The sequence below is a fragment of the Tamandua tetradactyla genome, chromosome 22 (assembly GCF_023851605.1).
Source record: "Tamandua tetradactyla isolate mTamTet1 chromosome 22, mTamTet1.pri, whole genome shotgun sequence".
NCBI lineage: Eukaryota > Metazoa > Chordata > Mammalia > Pilosa > Myrmecophagidae > Tamandua > Tamandua tetradactyla.
The window spans coordinates 44,017,331-44,033,753 of record NC_135348.1 but is presented as its reverse complement, the minus strand read 5'-3'; the positions used below and the strand labels follow the sequence as shown (position 1 = coordinate 44,033,753).

The window sequence follows — 16,423 nt, the reverse complement described above, 5'->3', positions numbered from 1 at the left end:
TTCTGGAATTTTGTTCTATCCCACTGATCTGTATGTCTCTCTCTGACAATACTGCACTGTCCTAATTAACCTACCTCTACTGGCAGTCTTAAAATTGGATAGAGAGCAATACCTGTAGTCAATAAGAGGGCAAGGCAAGGGGTATGGGATGTTTGGGGTCTTCTTTTATCCTTTTACTTCTTTTTCTTAAAGTCAAGGATTTTAAGAGCTAAAAAAAAAAGCAGGAATTGGGCATAATTACAAGCATTATTTTGTAATGTGAGCAATTTGATATAAGATCAATATATATTTTAAATTTCATATATGACCAATATATTTTTGAAAAATGTCTACATTATTTGAAGAATATTGTTTGGGGGAGGTATGTAGTTTGTTTACTTTATTTTATTTTTTTCTGTTTTTCATCCGATTGCTTCTTCTCCACTTCTCTGACTCAGTCAGTAGGGGCAGTTAAGCAGAGTTCTAAGTTACCATGTTGTGGCTGTGCCAAGTTCTATCTGGCATTTATGCTTCAACTACCTGATGGAACTTGGAAGAAGGATCCAGTTTTCAGACTCAGCACTCCTCCCGGCTGGCTTCCCTTGAAAGGATAAAATAAAGAAGAGCTGGGGGCTCCAGGATGATGGGGAGTAGGATAGCCCGAGTTCACCCCTGATCTAAGGAACAGCTAGAGAAGTGACAGTACAACAATCAGGACAGCGATTCCAGGCCCAAGTGAACTGAGAGGGTCTCCTACACCACGGGGGAAGGTCCTGGACGGAAAAACTGACAAAGTGAGGCATAGAGAACCAGAGACTATCCAGCTGGTGCAAAGAGCCTAAGGTGTTCCTTAAGTGCGCCATACCCATCTCACCAAAGTGCTCCTCCCCAGGCACCCCAAGAACCCCGACCCTGCATCCCAGGACCACTGCCCCGCCCCCCCAAACCACACCCCGCAAGGGCTCACGTGCACATCCAGGCCGCAACAACCCCTGCTGTGCACACACACACCTGCAGCAGGCCCCACCCGCCAGGTGCAGAGACACACCTGCATCCTGCCCAGCGTGTCCTGCCCCTCCACCCCCTGCATCCCATCCCCCAACTCCTTTGCACACGCGCACACCCCTGTCTCAGCTGCTGGTTTGCCAAATCTCAACCAAAACCATTCCTGCCAACCCTAAAGAACACCTAGGGCGGTGTCTGAGATTCTGCAAAGGTCCCATGCACTATGGCTACTTTCCAGAATCCTACAACCTCCAGTTGGGCTCCTAGGCCAGATCAGTCCTGAAAGGCAGAAGGCCAGCTTCTCCAGAACATCAACTAGTTCCATCCCCCTATCCCATATTGTCACACAGCCCTTTCCAACAGGAAACAGAGTGGACAGAGCCTAAATATCCCTAAAGAGAGGGAGAAAGATCAAGGGAGAAGGTGGAGATATAACAAAGAAGAGGATTTAACACATAAGTGTAACTGCTGAATCATCATACTGATATTTCTTTCAGTCTCCAGTGTCTTGGAGAAGCCAGAAGAAAAACCTAAAACTGAGGAACTGTAATCCATGCAAAACTCTGAAATCTGCTCTATAACTAATTGTTGCGGTGTGCTTTGAAATTTGCTTCCTTTTTGTTTGTATGTTATTTTTCACAATAAAAAAAAGAGCTTGGAAAGCAGGAAAGCAGACAGGAAGCAAGGTCTCCCTCTAAGCTAGGAGAACCTCCAAGCAACCTGGTCCCTGTCATGAAGCCTGTCGGGGATTCTGAGTTTAGAGACTACATATTCAACTCCCGGCACTGGCACTTACTAATTGTGTGACCTCGGTTAAGTTACTCTTCACCTCAATTTTCTCATCTGCATAATAAGCATAATAATACTTCCTATTTTGGAGAGACGTTGTGAAAATTAAGTGACTTAATATTTGTAAAGTATTTAGAGCAGCATCTCGCAAGTACTATGATCGTTTAAGTGTTTGTTAAATGGTTAAAATATGTGGATCACCTACTATGAATATCGTCCTTTTATACATGAGATGGGACAAGAAATTGAGTGGCTCATCTGAGATCCTGGCCAGATTAGGAACATATATGAACACTAAAAAATAAATGCTGCTGTATCCCTGGATCCTGGAATAGTGCCTTGCACAAAGGAGGCAATCAATGGAGAAATGTATATGATTGCAAAGTTTGGGGTGGGTCCAGCCATCTTATCTGGACCCATCTGGCCTGGACCTAATCCCACTTAAATAGCATAATTAGATTAGATCATTTTATCTAAGTGGGATTGCATTTAAGAGCAAGGTCCTATAGACTCATGCGAGAACTGAGTAATTCAAACTTGATCTAGTTCTCGCGTCACACGATCACTGTAAAAGCCTGGCAGGCTGAGAAGTGCAAAGAGATGTTCAAAGCTGGAAACGACCCAGGGGAGAATGGTGGTGGATGTGAGCAAAATAATACGGTCTGGGCATTTAAGGGGATGCACAAATTCATCTAAAAGTGCACTTCTCCTTGTTTCTCAGGCAATGTCTACATATCTAAAAAGAACATAGGCATGCCTCCTTGCTTTGAGTCTTTCCACCAATGGGGAAAACTCCCTTTCAAAGCTATTTTTAGAAAATTTTAATCTGTAGATTGCTCTTCATTGTAATACACTAAATCCTGTCTGCGTGTATTTCACTGACACATTTTCCCGAGGTTGGTGCTCAAAAGCTTCAAAAGGTCGATCAAATCAATCTTCTATTTTTGATCTCTTTGAGACATCGCGTACGGCTATCTTGTTGTCCATGAATCTTCTTCCCTCCAGAGGAGTTCTCCTCAGTTTCTTCACGTAGCATGTCTTCCTTACAAGACTCTATCTTTCCAGTCATTCTCTTCTTGCTACCTGTTCATGTCCCTAATGCAAGATGGTGCCCGGAACTGAAATTGTGCTAGCTAGGATAAAACTAACAATGGTGCAGAAAACATCTGTGCTATTGCCTCTTTATATGGAGACACTCTATATGGATTAACAGAACCTTTTTGCATTATATCAGGTGTGAATTTTCTGTAAATGTCCAGATGGTAAATATTTTAGGCCTTGTAGGCTGTCCAGTCTCGGTTGCAATACTTTCTCCTGCTGTTCTAGCATGAAAGCACCCATGGACAATACATATGGCTGCATTCCAGTAAAATCTTATTTACAAAAATGAGCAGTGGGTTTCATTTATTTATTTTTAAATTTATTATTATTATTATTATTGACATAGGCAGGCTCTGGAAATCGAACCCGGGTCTCTGGCATGGCAGGTGAGAACTCTGCCACTGAGCCATCGTGGCCCGCCCTTGAGCAGTGGGTTTTAGTTTGCTGACTCGTGTATGAGATCATTCATAGTAGGTATGCAATCAACTAAAACTTCTAGTTCCTCTTTATATCATGCTGTTAAACTATAGTCCTCCCTCCATCTTTTACTTAAAAAAGACTGTAAGTGTATCTCTATTAAAATGTTATATGATTAGATTCAGCCTGTACATCTAATGTATCATAATCTTTTGGACTCTTATTCTGTTATCCTTGCACATAAACAACTCTTCTTTCTACATAATGCCATCTGAATATGGAAAAACATTCATTTTTCATTCTAATGCAAATTATTGACCAAAATACTGAACACAGGACCAAGGCAAAAGAATCTCACAAAAAACACTGCAAATTGACAGAAATCCATTAATAAACATTCTTTGAGAATATTCCTTCCATTAGAGATTATGGATTAATTTTATCACCCAGACTGCATTTTCCCATAATACTCATATAATGAAAAACTGTCAAACTGCTTAATGGACTGCAGCAGCATAACTATAACACTCTTCTAGTATTAATAGCTTATTAACTCAGCAAAACGTCTTAATTTAAGTCTTTCTTTGTAGCCTCATGTGTAAATTTCTCAGTAGTCTGGTAGGTAAGTTTTTCAGTTTTTCCCCACCTGCTTAGAGCAAAACCAAATGCAATGTTTGAAATTTTAAAAAAGTCATATTGCAGCTCATACGATGGAGAAGTTGCTAATGGTATTTTGGCATCTGAGTGGAGTGTGCCATAAGGAAGTGGGATTTCAAGTCACTGAATGTATTCAGAAGCTGGAGCATAAAAACTGAGGATGATTTGGGGAGATGCATGTATGAAATATATGCTGGACTAGATGACAAATAAAACTATGTTTATCTCCGAGTGTCTACAAATCTAAAAGTTTGTTCAGCCAAATACTTAACAAGGACTTAGCAAGGAGGCAGCTCCTTGTGCCTCTGCAGATGTCTTCTAGCTAAAAGGGAGGTTAAATACACAGCAAATGGTTACAGCCCATACCTTACTTTCATTATCAATCTTTTGTTATCTGCGGTTCCTGAGATTGCATTGGCAATGGCCCCAAAAGACAGGATGTAGCATCAGATTGAATTTCTAACAGTCTACAAGTCATGAAATATTTACTTCTGCACAGGAAAAGAGGGAGCATGATATTTCTTTGACTGCTCTTACTAGGAATCTAGCTATTTACATTATGTCCTTATTCTAAATACGACCGGGCCACAAAGGAAACACAGTTAGTCCCTCTCTGTATTTGTTTTAGAATATTTCCCCCACCATATTTTGTATCAAGAATACTGCACTATCTTAATTAATAGCACTATTATCTGAATTGTGTTTAGCATGTAGAGTTAAGTGGATGGGCTTTTTCATTAAAATGAAGAAGGCTGACTTATAATTACATATAAAAATCTAACCTAGACAATCACTTCTCAAAGCTGTTTTCATCAAAATCCATTCATTGAGAGAAAATAGCTTTTCCTGGAAGCAAAATAAACAGGAAATATGTAAAATCACTATCTACACCTTAAAATTATGATAACATTCAAAAACAAAAAAACCCTGCTTGATTGCTTAATACTTTTGAATTCATGTGGTATGCTAAACATTTGGCAGTATATCCCCATCATTATTTCAATTATCCATGAAAAATCATGGTGTACATTTCCTGATGAGTAGAAAGCTATTCACTTCTTAAAAATTTCCTCCTCCTTCTTCCTCCCTAGAAACTCTTTATTCCAACGCCGTTCAATATTGTGCACATTAAAGAAGCCGTAATTCATGAAATTCATGCATAGAGTTTGGGGTTGTGAAATTTGTTATAATGACCATTAAATGCAGAACAAGGAAGAAATCAAAGTAGAATGAGATTTCATAGCTTCTCTACTGATTTTGCCATGTTGTGTGATTCATCAAAACATCACAATTCCTTTTTTAAGATTGAGGAACCTGCTTCTGTGAGCACTTATTATTCTGTCTATTCAGAACAACACTGATCTATTTTGGGAAAACTTTCTCCCTGACACTAACATTTGGTCCAGGTGAGGCTGCTCAGCAGAGGGGAAAGCAAGAGACTACATTCTCCTGCCCTAATCACTGGTTTAGGTCATGAGTAAGTGACCTCAGTTGTGCCAATCTGAATTTATCCAAGAATTTCTGAATTAGGAGATAGTTTCTCAAAAAGAGAGCTGAGTTCATCATTGGAAGCCCTTGAATTATACTGAGTGGAGAAGGGTCAGTTGAGATGTTTTGATTGCAATTCAGAGAAAATAGACTGAACTTCAAGAGCCTGGGGAAAAGGGCAATGTGGAAGCACAGCTAATTTGCAGAGTTTCTTTTCAGGGTGATGAAATGTTCTGGAATTCAATATGGTAATACTTGCACAACTTTATAAACATACAAAAAAATCACTGCATTATATACACATTAAAAGGGTGAATTTTATGATATGTGAATTATAACTCGAGAAAAAGGAAAAACCTTCTTACACTACTCTAGTCTAAGGGCACACTGGAGGGTCCCTCCACTATGTTGTCAAGTGCATCATCTTGACCCTTGATGCAGTGTCTCCAGCACCTCACAGAAGGTCAAGCAAACAGGAAAGTATTGGAATGGAAGAAAGTACATGGATCCTGGTAAAGTGACAGACAAGGATCCACTGTAGCCTGAGAGCCTGAAGAAGACATACAGGTAGAAACCGAGAAAGGGGTACAGAGAGGGGATCAGACTGAGGTTGAATTCAGCTATTGCATTCTTTTCTGTGGTTCAGATATAAGAGCCAATAGAGTCTCCTGTTTTCCTCCAAAGCCATGGGTTGGATTTCTGTCACTTGCTAGCAAAAATCTGGACAATATGCTACTCAAAAAGGCTTAAACTATCACAACACTAAAAATATGTGCTTATTGCATGGTGATGATTGAAAGTGAAGATACAAGAGTGTTGTATTTCAATAGCATTGGCCCGAAAATTGTTGATGGATAATTTAATCTTAAATCCTTAATACGATGATTCTGAAACTTGAGGAAAAGTCTTGATAGGATCAAAGTTAAAAATGTTCTGGGAGAATATGATTGTGAATTATCAAGCCTCGTTCTTATTAGCAACCTGTCCTTCACTAATCTCTATGTTTCCATGCAGTGAGCAAGCTCTTATGTCAGTGCCACTGAACTATCTTCTCGGCCACAGGAAAAAGTAGCCCAGGCAGCACTTTTTTCCTCTCATATAAACATGGTTTCTATTTTGATTATTTTAGAAATAAAAATGCATTTCCTACTGACTATTACTTTCTTTACTAAATGATGTAATTTGGTATAGTTTTAAAATTCTTCAGAAAATTTTGCTATTAATAAACAGCAAATTAATCTCACGAAAGAATGGTAGGAATTTTCATTACATTTCCTTAAACAACATTTTTATGGGGTTATGTTTATTAAATTTAATATTAATTTTTAGTATCTGTGAAAATGTGTTTGGGGAATGAAGTTATAAATTATTTACATATAGAATGTCACTACTTTCTCCTACCTAGTTTCAATTAATTTTAAATGATAAGGTAGTTGAATTAAATATTATCCACCAACACTCCAAGGGAAATCTATAATATCTTAAAGTGGTCTGATGAATTTTTTTGCAAACAAATGTTTATATAACAATGTCCTACCCCAAAACAAATAAATAACAAATGAAATGCAAAAAATGAGTGAAGTATCTTAGTTGACAAAAGAAAACAGGCACAAAATAACAGGGCTCTTGGTTTTCAGGAGGAAGCTCCTGACAGTACCGGATATAACAATGGCTGGTGGGTTAAAATGCTTTACCTCTTGTGGGCAGAATATGCTGCAAGTTTTGATAGATACAGTTTCATTTTTAAACACATTGAAACATTTTCTTACTGAAGTAAAATTATAAAGAAAATGTGTTAATCCATCTGGCACACATATAGTGATTGCTTACTGTGCACCATAGGAAATACTTCACTGATATTTTGGGAATCTGGTTCCTGTTTATGTGACTCCCGGATCTACGTGCATTGAGTAATCCATATGATTATTTAGGCATTGGCCAGTTTGTTTGTTTTTTTGCAAAATCGCTGGACCAGCCATCAGGTCAATTGGAGACAAATATAACACACAATTTAAAATAGTCTATCTAATATGATGCTTCATAATGCTTTTGTTTTTGTTTTTTTTTTATCAAGAAATTGATTTAACTTATATGCTATGTATATATAGTCCCCACCATAAGCCTGTTCTCCTAGGGTTTCCAGCTGTTAAGCTGACTCTGTGGCAGGCCTGCCTACCCTAACTGAGCGGGAAGAAATTGATCAGTAAGGAGCCCCAGCATTGGAAGAACTGTCTTACGTTGTGCTACAAGGAGAACTGGCCAGTGGTTCCTGCTCCAGCTTACTGAATGAAGGGTCCCATTTCCCAGTTCTTATCAATCCACAGGAGTCTCAATATTTGCAGGCTTCCTTGCCTCCTGAGTTATTGGGAGGCTTCCTGAAGAAATACAGAGTAGCTTTGCAAAGCTGCTTGCAGTCAATTATCTGTATCCTCATTTCATGCAACCTTTGTGCTGTTTGTTTACTGTTTTAGTGGTAAACTGAAATGAGAAGCTACTGAAACCAGCTGAAAGTGGCATTCTTGCCAATCTTCAAATCCATCCCAACACATTGTGGTCTGACTCAGCTTATCTGACATTGAACAAAAGTAAACAGGGCTGGTTAAAATCTTTATGTACTTCCACTGCATTTGCTATATTGAAGGTCAATAAACAATCTCAGGCTATATTAAGGATAATAATCATATAAATCTAAATATACTTTAGTGGAACAAATGAGAAAAGTATTAGGTATATGGGAAAAAGAATACACATATACATGGAGTCATCGGTATCCCAGATCTGTCTGCTAGTGAAACACAAATCTGTAGCCCTAATGTCAACAATGTGATTTAATGAACAACATAAAAATGAAATGAGGTCAGCATTGTCTAGATTTTGCCTTTTTTTTTTGTAAGCATGGAAATGTTCACATAAAGCCTAGCTCCCCCAGATTACCAACTACATGAAGCATAAGGGGTAGGGGTGGCTTATAACTATGGGTACACTTCTCAAAAATGTGCTTAAATATAACTCCATGGTGGCAAGAGTAAGTCACAAAACACGTTTGAGGTATCTTCCTTAAGCATCAAGTTTAACGAAACATTTTGTAAAAAGTTAAATATCTTTATATAATAGCAAATATTTTCTTATCAAAATTAACTTGGGTATATATGGAGAAAAGCATGGAACTACTTGAATTTTAAAGAGAAAACACTTCATTTCAAGGAAGGGCTAGACTCTCAGACAGCAGTTTTTCTATGCTTCAATTGTCCCCTCCCTTCATGACATTAGAGACATACGGATGAAAATGTTGGAGACCCATTAGTAAAGTCACCATTATCAAAGGGTAAATTAGTAAATACCTCTAATATCAGTTAGATGGACCAGAGAAGAATGTGTCGAAGTTAGTTAAATTTATGTTGTAGCTGTCGATATCCCACCCAGATGCCATATACCTGCACCCATGGCCCAGCTCCTCTTAGTATTAGCTGCTAAGAGCTCATAGTTGCCACCTTTCGTGGAGAACTACCCTCAGCCGACGAGCGCTGTCCTACCTGAAATGCTACAAGGACTCCTAGGCAATGACTGACCTGATAAGAAAAGGACCAACTCTGGTGCAATTGACGTTCCAGAACGCCCCTGGAGTCAGGCTGAAACTATAGGCCAATGCTACACTCCTTTCTCGACTTCGTTTCCTGCCATACCCTCCTTCCAGCCACTCCCGCTCTCCCAAGGGGATCCCCTCAATAAATCTCTCGCACAAGAATTTTCTTTCAGGTTCTCCTGCTATGGTCACAGGTCTCTCTCCACACCTCTTCTCCCAATCTTGGGAATTGCTTAAAATCTTTGTAGTTTATCTGTTTTGCCCAGTGAGTGTTTCCTAAGCTCGTGCTACCCTTGGCCGCACGTCTCTGAACCTTTTTCTCCTAAAATGCCCAGATCTTTCCTGGTTTTGTTACTGTCCTGTCTTGGACTCAGCTGCCTCATCTTCTTTGGGTTGGGATTGGGGGTGACATGATCTCATGGGCATGGAAGTCCCTTCAGAGGTAACTGCAGGCAGATGATCATCTACACAAAGGTCAATGTTTTATTATTCTTAAAACAAGAACATCCTTCCACACACCCAATTTCTATTTGTCCTTTTTTTGCTGTTCTCCAAGCCCATTTCTTGTTGTTGGATCCTGTCTTTTATGGACATAAGGAATAGTTCCCTAGCAAGTCACTCATAAACAAAGACTGTTCATATAATGGAAGACAATAAAAATTGACCATTTAGATTCGGGTCTAGGCATTTTGCAAAAGCCAATTCTTCAAAGCCCAATTCATTCAACAGGCACTCCTCCAAATAACCGATTTGCCAAGTTTGCTACTTTATTTTTAATTGGTTGACTCTCAGTTGGTTTTGAAAACAGGCCTAGGGACTTAGACAAGCTGAATATCCCTCATACCATTTTTATAAGGGCAAAATGCCAAACAGTCAACCAGAATTAAATGCTTAGAAGAAACAAGTAAATACTATAAATTGATCATTCCAAGGATTGAATTTGGCTTCTGGGAAATTATCTGTTGGCTAATTGGTTTATATCTCTTAGAGATCTAGACTACAGTTTTTTAATTTCTTCTGTATTTTCCAGTATTTTAGGACTAGTTTCCGTTCATTCATAATCATCTAAATTTCTTCTATGTTAAAAACACTGGGAGTTAATTTGCCCTCAATAGGTTTATCTCTTACTATTTTTTCCACTTACTTATATACCTATTCCTTCCCACTTAAATTTTAGTACATCCTATTAGAAACTACTTGAAAAGCCCCAACAAGACAGATTTTTCTTGTCCTTAATTTCTTTTTTCTATTTTTAGAGAGAGGCAGGAGGTCTGGAAATGACACTCCCATACATTGCTGTTGGGAATATAAATTACTACAAACTGCCTTGGAAATTGCTCGGCAGCATGTAATAAAAGACCTAAAAAATAATCTTTAAACTATTAACCCAGTTTCTAGCAACTTTCTTAAAGAAATAATCTGACACAAGGACAAAGATGAAGGTACTGAGTTATGAAATATTAATTGCATTATTAATTGTAATTATTAATATTAATTGCAGCTTTTTAATGAACATTTAATCAATGGTAGGTCCAGTTCAGGAATGGATGATTCAGAATCAGAGTATTCAGATGAAAACTACTTTGAGTTTTAATGTTTTCCCTGATGATTTTTCGTGATTGACCAAGTATTATAGAAAAACATAAACTCACTGAAATCATAAATAAAATTGTTTGTTTCCCATTCGTTTTTAGAATGTTTAAGTTGTTTCCATGATATTTAATTTTATATGCAGTCCACTTTTTTTTTTTTTGGGTATGCTGTATGGCAGGGTCACATTTCATTCTTTTTCCATGTTAATGTCCTTTGTTATTGCAGCATTATTTATTGAATTTTGTTTGTTCGTTTCTGCTGGTTTCTTTGTTTATTTGTTGGGGAAGTGCTTGGGCTGGGAATTGAACCTGGGTCTCCAGCATGGCAGGTGAGAATTCTACCACTGAACCACCCTCGCACTCCCCTTACACTCCATTTTTATACCTTCATTTTATACCTCCATGTTTATATCTCCATATAGCAATTTGATATAAATTGGAGAACAGTAATATTGAATTTATCTTAAATAAAAGACACCAGACACTTAATATTTATTAAAATCTTTTATAATAAATATTACTTCCATTCTAAAAACAAAAAGGTTGAAGATGAGGGCATTTCTCGAGGTCATTTATTTGTTTGGTGTAGTTACCTTTGATCTAAACATATCAATAAATCATAGTTTAGAAGCTTTTCTCACTGTGGCTTCAAATATTTCCAGTAAATACTGAACATCTCTTTTTTCCCTAACACTAGATTGGATGATTCTCTTCTGTGTCTTTTTAGCACCTTATTTTCATCCCTGCCAACATACTCATGTACTGCACTTTAATGACCTGTTCAGTTGTCTGTCTCCACAACAAAACTACAAACTTCTTGAGTGCATGATTGCATCTTGTTTCCTAGTCGCATAGTAGACGCAATAAATATTTTAAATAAATGAGTATTCAATATTTTTTAATATAGTAGTAGATGCAAACACTAAAGCTTTAGTAAGCTAGAATAATAAAATTCCATGGCACTTTTCCGTGGAAAGGAGAATTTGGAGTATATTTAAATACACACACACAGGCATTTTTTTGAAACATGACCATTATGGTACTGCTTGAAAGAAGGCTCATAGGGAGTAACCTTAAGTATATATTCCCGAAGGAGAAAAGGTGGGAGGAGTGAATCTGCATACAGGTAAACTGGCATCATTTGTCCTCGGATAACATTTCGGCTCAAGCAGACTCAAGACTGTGCTGACAGGGCCAAATTGCATTTAATGCCACATGTGGGCATTTCAAAAATTTCATGGAAAAAATATTTCTCAAGTTTCTTATTTAATATACGGGCATACCAGTGATGAGAAAATGCCAAACCTATTTGAATTTTGAGGTTTCAAAATCTAATTGACTCAAATTCGAGCCTTAACATGCCCTCTAAAAATAGTTGCTACTGAAGCCTTCTAGAAGCATTGTGGCACCCATTTCTACTTTCAGAAATAATGTTCAAAATGTATTTTGACCACAGTATTGTTTTTCTTGTGGAACCAAATTTTGTTTGAATGGGTTTGGGTTTCCCTAGGAAGAATATGATATGTAGAAAAAGAAATGGTTATTTTCTAAGATGGAAATTGAAGAAACTCAAATTTTGAGTTAGAAGGCACAAAATAAAATTAGTTCATTCAACAAGTATTGAAAAGCAGTTCACATAAGTTGACTATCTTGCAAATTGTTACATTAATGATTTACTCAATGTTGTAAAAACACAACTGCAACCTAGCATACTCAGTTGATGATTCTAGAACTGTACAAATATGTTGTCATGCTTTATTACTAATATAATGAATAAAAATGGTTAGATGGTAGTTTATATGAATACAGTGTTTTTCATAAAATAGCAGTCAAAGGAACAATTGATCATATTTGTTCCTCAAACTGCTCCAAGTTGGAGAGCATTTTCATTTAAGAGTATCCTAGTGGTCTCTTAAGCAATAATTAGTGGTTTTTAACCTCTGTCCAACATTCAAACTAATTTACTTTTTCCCATTTATGCTTTCTTTTCTTTCCCTTTTACCTTTTCTCCTCCTAGTGTTCCAACATCTTGTTTTTTTGTTTATTTATTTTCTCTACTTTCCTTTTCTTCTTCTCTCAATGTTTTGATTGCCAGGGGCTCTTGGCAATTGAAAGTTTTCTGTAAAGATTCATGCACAGCATCAACAGACCAAAATTATAAAGCAGGGCAGTAGGCAAAGCCCAGGTTTGGCACACTTTTTTCCCTCGACATTTTCACAAGCCATCAGTCCTTGGACCCCATCATTCTCATTTTTCTGTCATTCTTACTTTGAGCCCCATCATTCCTATTTTTCTGTCTTTTGGGGGGGGGATATTTCTGAACTAACCCCTCTTTACAAGGCACTGACTAAATTTCTGAGCAGAGCTCTTGAGAGTTGACTGCTGTGAGCAAAGTGAGCCCAGCCTAGCTAGGAGAAATAACAGAAAATAAAGCTAATGGCAATTGTGCTTTTTTTTTCCCTAATATTTTACCCTTCATGATGCACAGAAGTGCCAATTGCCTCTGTGCAGAGCTGGGTTCAAATTTCATTTAGCCCCATTCTAAAATGGGTACCAGTTTCTTAACTATACATCTTATTTTGTGTCTATTCAGGTTTAACTTTGTGAGCCAAAGGCTCCTTTTTAGGTCATAATTTCTACCCTCTTTGTTTAATAATCTGTTTACCTCTCTTATTCTCAGAAAACGCACACACATGCAAACACACACACATCTCTTAACTTCTCTCTTACACTAACCCGCAGCTACAAAGACTAGTAAACTAAAGTTTCTTATAATGCAAGTAAGGTCTGTGGCCCTTGAAACGTCAGGGTGACCGAAATCATTGACCGGCCATCGTTCGGTCCTCTGGGCTCGTCACGGTTCTTTCGAGGTGCACCCACTCAATCCCTAGGGGCTGACATGCCCCCGCACGCTCATTTATTTGGTGGCCCATTCTGAGAACCCCCACAGCGTTGACCAGAGCCTTGCCTAATCCACCGGTTGGTTTGGGAAGATTTCTGGAAGGTTCTCCTGAAGTCATAGTTTTGTGTATGTACTTTGACTATCGCCTTCTGGTGAAAGAAACCCTTGTTTTAATTTTCGAGCCAACAGTGAGATTAACTCTTTTTTTTAAATGCAGTACACACAGAAGCAGAATTTTAGAGTAGACAGAGTTCACCTGTCTCTCTGTAAGTCACATTGCAGGTTAGATTTCCTTAAGCCCAACATTTCTGCTATGAATTACGAACACAGGTGTAAAAGTACCAAGCATGCTTACTATTATTTTAAAGATTTCTGAAAATTTAAGAAAAAATAGCATGACAAATACGAGTAAAAGTACTTACCTGGAAGATGAGAAATGGAACGTCTCTATGATGGGTGATATAGCAGTCATTCTTACCAGATTTTAAAATTATTTAACTTCTCAGGGCCTCAGCTGCATACCTTATAGTAGTTCTGAAGATTATAAGAAAGAATTCATGTCAAAGGCACAACATTATAATTAGCCCTTGGTAAGCCAACATAAAAATTAGCTATTATTATTTAGCAAATAAGTCCTAGGTGCCCCGTACACCCAGAACACAGTTCTAGCCTTGCTAGAAGATAGAAAAATAGAAATGTCTGTTTACATATTGCATTCACATTAAGTGGAAGGGCAAAGAGTATATAAAATATCTCCGATATCATCTAAGACAAATGGTAAGAGAAACCATTAGGCTAGTATGGATACCCAGGTCAGGAGAAGTTAAAACTTAATGTGGTTTTCGGAAGGTTCAACAAGGAGCTAATTTTCTATCTAAGCCTTAAAGGGATAAGAGTATGGAGTAGGAAGTTGATGATACAAAATACAACTAACAAATCAATAAATACATGGAAATGATAGGAATCAGCTAGCCGACTGACTTCAGACAGCCAACATCCTCTCTTTATTATTTCCAGGCTAGGGCTGAGATGGTGCATTACAGAAAAAACTGGACTGGAAAAAGAACTGATCAATCATATCGTCTATATGCACTGCATTGTTAAAGAGATCAGCCGGTTTAATAGCTGGAAGAAATTAGGTCCATCCCCCAATTACAGTATCCTTGCAGTGAATCCTTTTCTTCCATGATGAGTTTTCTTCCAAACTGTTTGTGGGAAGCAACCTCATTTCTAATTTTCTGGCTGGCCTGCTGTGGCTTACATTACACCTCTTCTAACAGCCCTTGAGCTCAGATGATTTGAATAGCACATATGGAAAAGATCTTTACAAGTGAAAAATAATCTTCCCCTAAACAGAGCAGCCTGGACGTGGTCTGCAGAAGGACAGGGGAGGGCCGGGCCTGCAGAAGAGAGGTGGGTCTCGAGGAGGCTGTTTCCATGGGTCACTACGTAGATTCTAGAATGCTCATGTAAACGCTGGTGCTCACTGTTGCCTTAGCTCATTAGGTCAGTATATCACATATGGCAGGACCTCGTTTATGCGAACTCAACACACATGCACTCAGACATAGGCAATTCGCAATCGAAAAACATTAAGTCCGAGAGAGAGAATTAAAATTTCTAAATTATTTCCATGTTGGATTTTGTTTATATGTTGTTACTAGAGTGTGTATTTGCCCTATTTATAAAAATGTGTAATAGGTATGTTCATATAAGAAATACTTACTAAATAATGGGATTCACTATTTTGTATGATTCTCAACTTGCACAAAGGATGTTGGAACTTATGAGTGGCATAAAACGAGGTCTTCCTGTGTACATGCACACATACATATACATGTGCATATATATACACATACATATACACATACATATACATATGCATATATACATATGCATATACATGCACGCATACATATACATACACACACGCATATACTTATGCATATATATAAACATACACACATATATACATATACATATGCACATGCATATATACATATACATACACACATACATATACATATGCATATATACACACATACATGTGCATATGCATATACATGAACGCATACATATACATACACACATGCACATACATATGCATATATGCATATATATAAACATGCACACACACATATAAATGCACACATACATATACATATGCATATATACATATGCATATACATACACACATACATTTACATATGTTGACACTCCAAAATACTACTCTGGACCAACTCCCACTCTCTACTTTGAGGAGAGAGGAAATACTGAAGCCACATCGCACCGCTGTCCTAGTAGAGCGGGGACGCTCAGGTGGAGCCAGAAGATCGAGATGGGTCCAAGCCTCTCTACTTCCAAGCTTTGCACCATTGGCACATTCCTTAACTTTTCAAATCAGTGTCTTTAAGTCACCAATATCACAAGGCTATTGTAAATATTAAAAGACGTAATGTATATAAATCATTTAGCACAGCTTCTGGTATAATATTTGGCAAAATAGCAACACTAAAGTTAAATACAAGTATAATTTCAGTGGCAGTGTATAAATGCAGGACTCAAGCTCTAGAAAGATAACACAAGAGAGATAAGCAAGTGTGGAGAAGACATCAACCAATGTTACTATCTATCAGTAATTCATACCAAATGGAGAGTTCTGTCTCTCTTTAACTTTCTCTTTTTTATCACTAAACTTATATAAAATGTTGAGGTCAATTAAATAAATAATTGTGGTCCCAAAGACTTTTCAAACTAAGTTCTGGTGAAATAAGCATCCATAGGAGTGAGCTGTAGAGATGAAACCACTAACTTTCTCTTTGACTTTGAGAAAATAACTTGGTAGTTCAAGAACTCAGTTTTAAGTGGATGCATAGTTAATTCTCACGCAATGTTTAAAAAAATATTTTT

General features: G+C 37.6%; 1 protein-coding gene across 12 annotated transcripts in view; it reads right to left on the bottom strand.

The window, feature by feature from the left end:
- Nucleotides 1-16,423, bottom strand: part of LOC143666354 (uncharacterized) — a 209,526-nt gene that overhangs the window by 174,735 nt on the left and 18,368 nt on the right. For all 12 annotated transcript variants that reach the window (XR_013167549.1, XR_013167547.1, XR_013167554.1 and 9 more), the window contains exon 2: nucleotides 13,936-14,047. The gene's annotated coding sequence lies outside the window, so the exon portion shown is untranslated. The remainder of the gene's footprint in view (nucleotides 1-13,935; nucleotides 14,048-16,423) is intronic.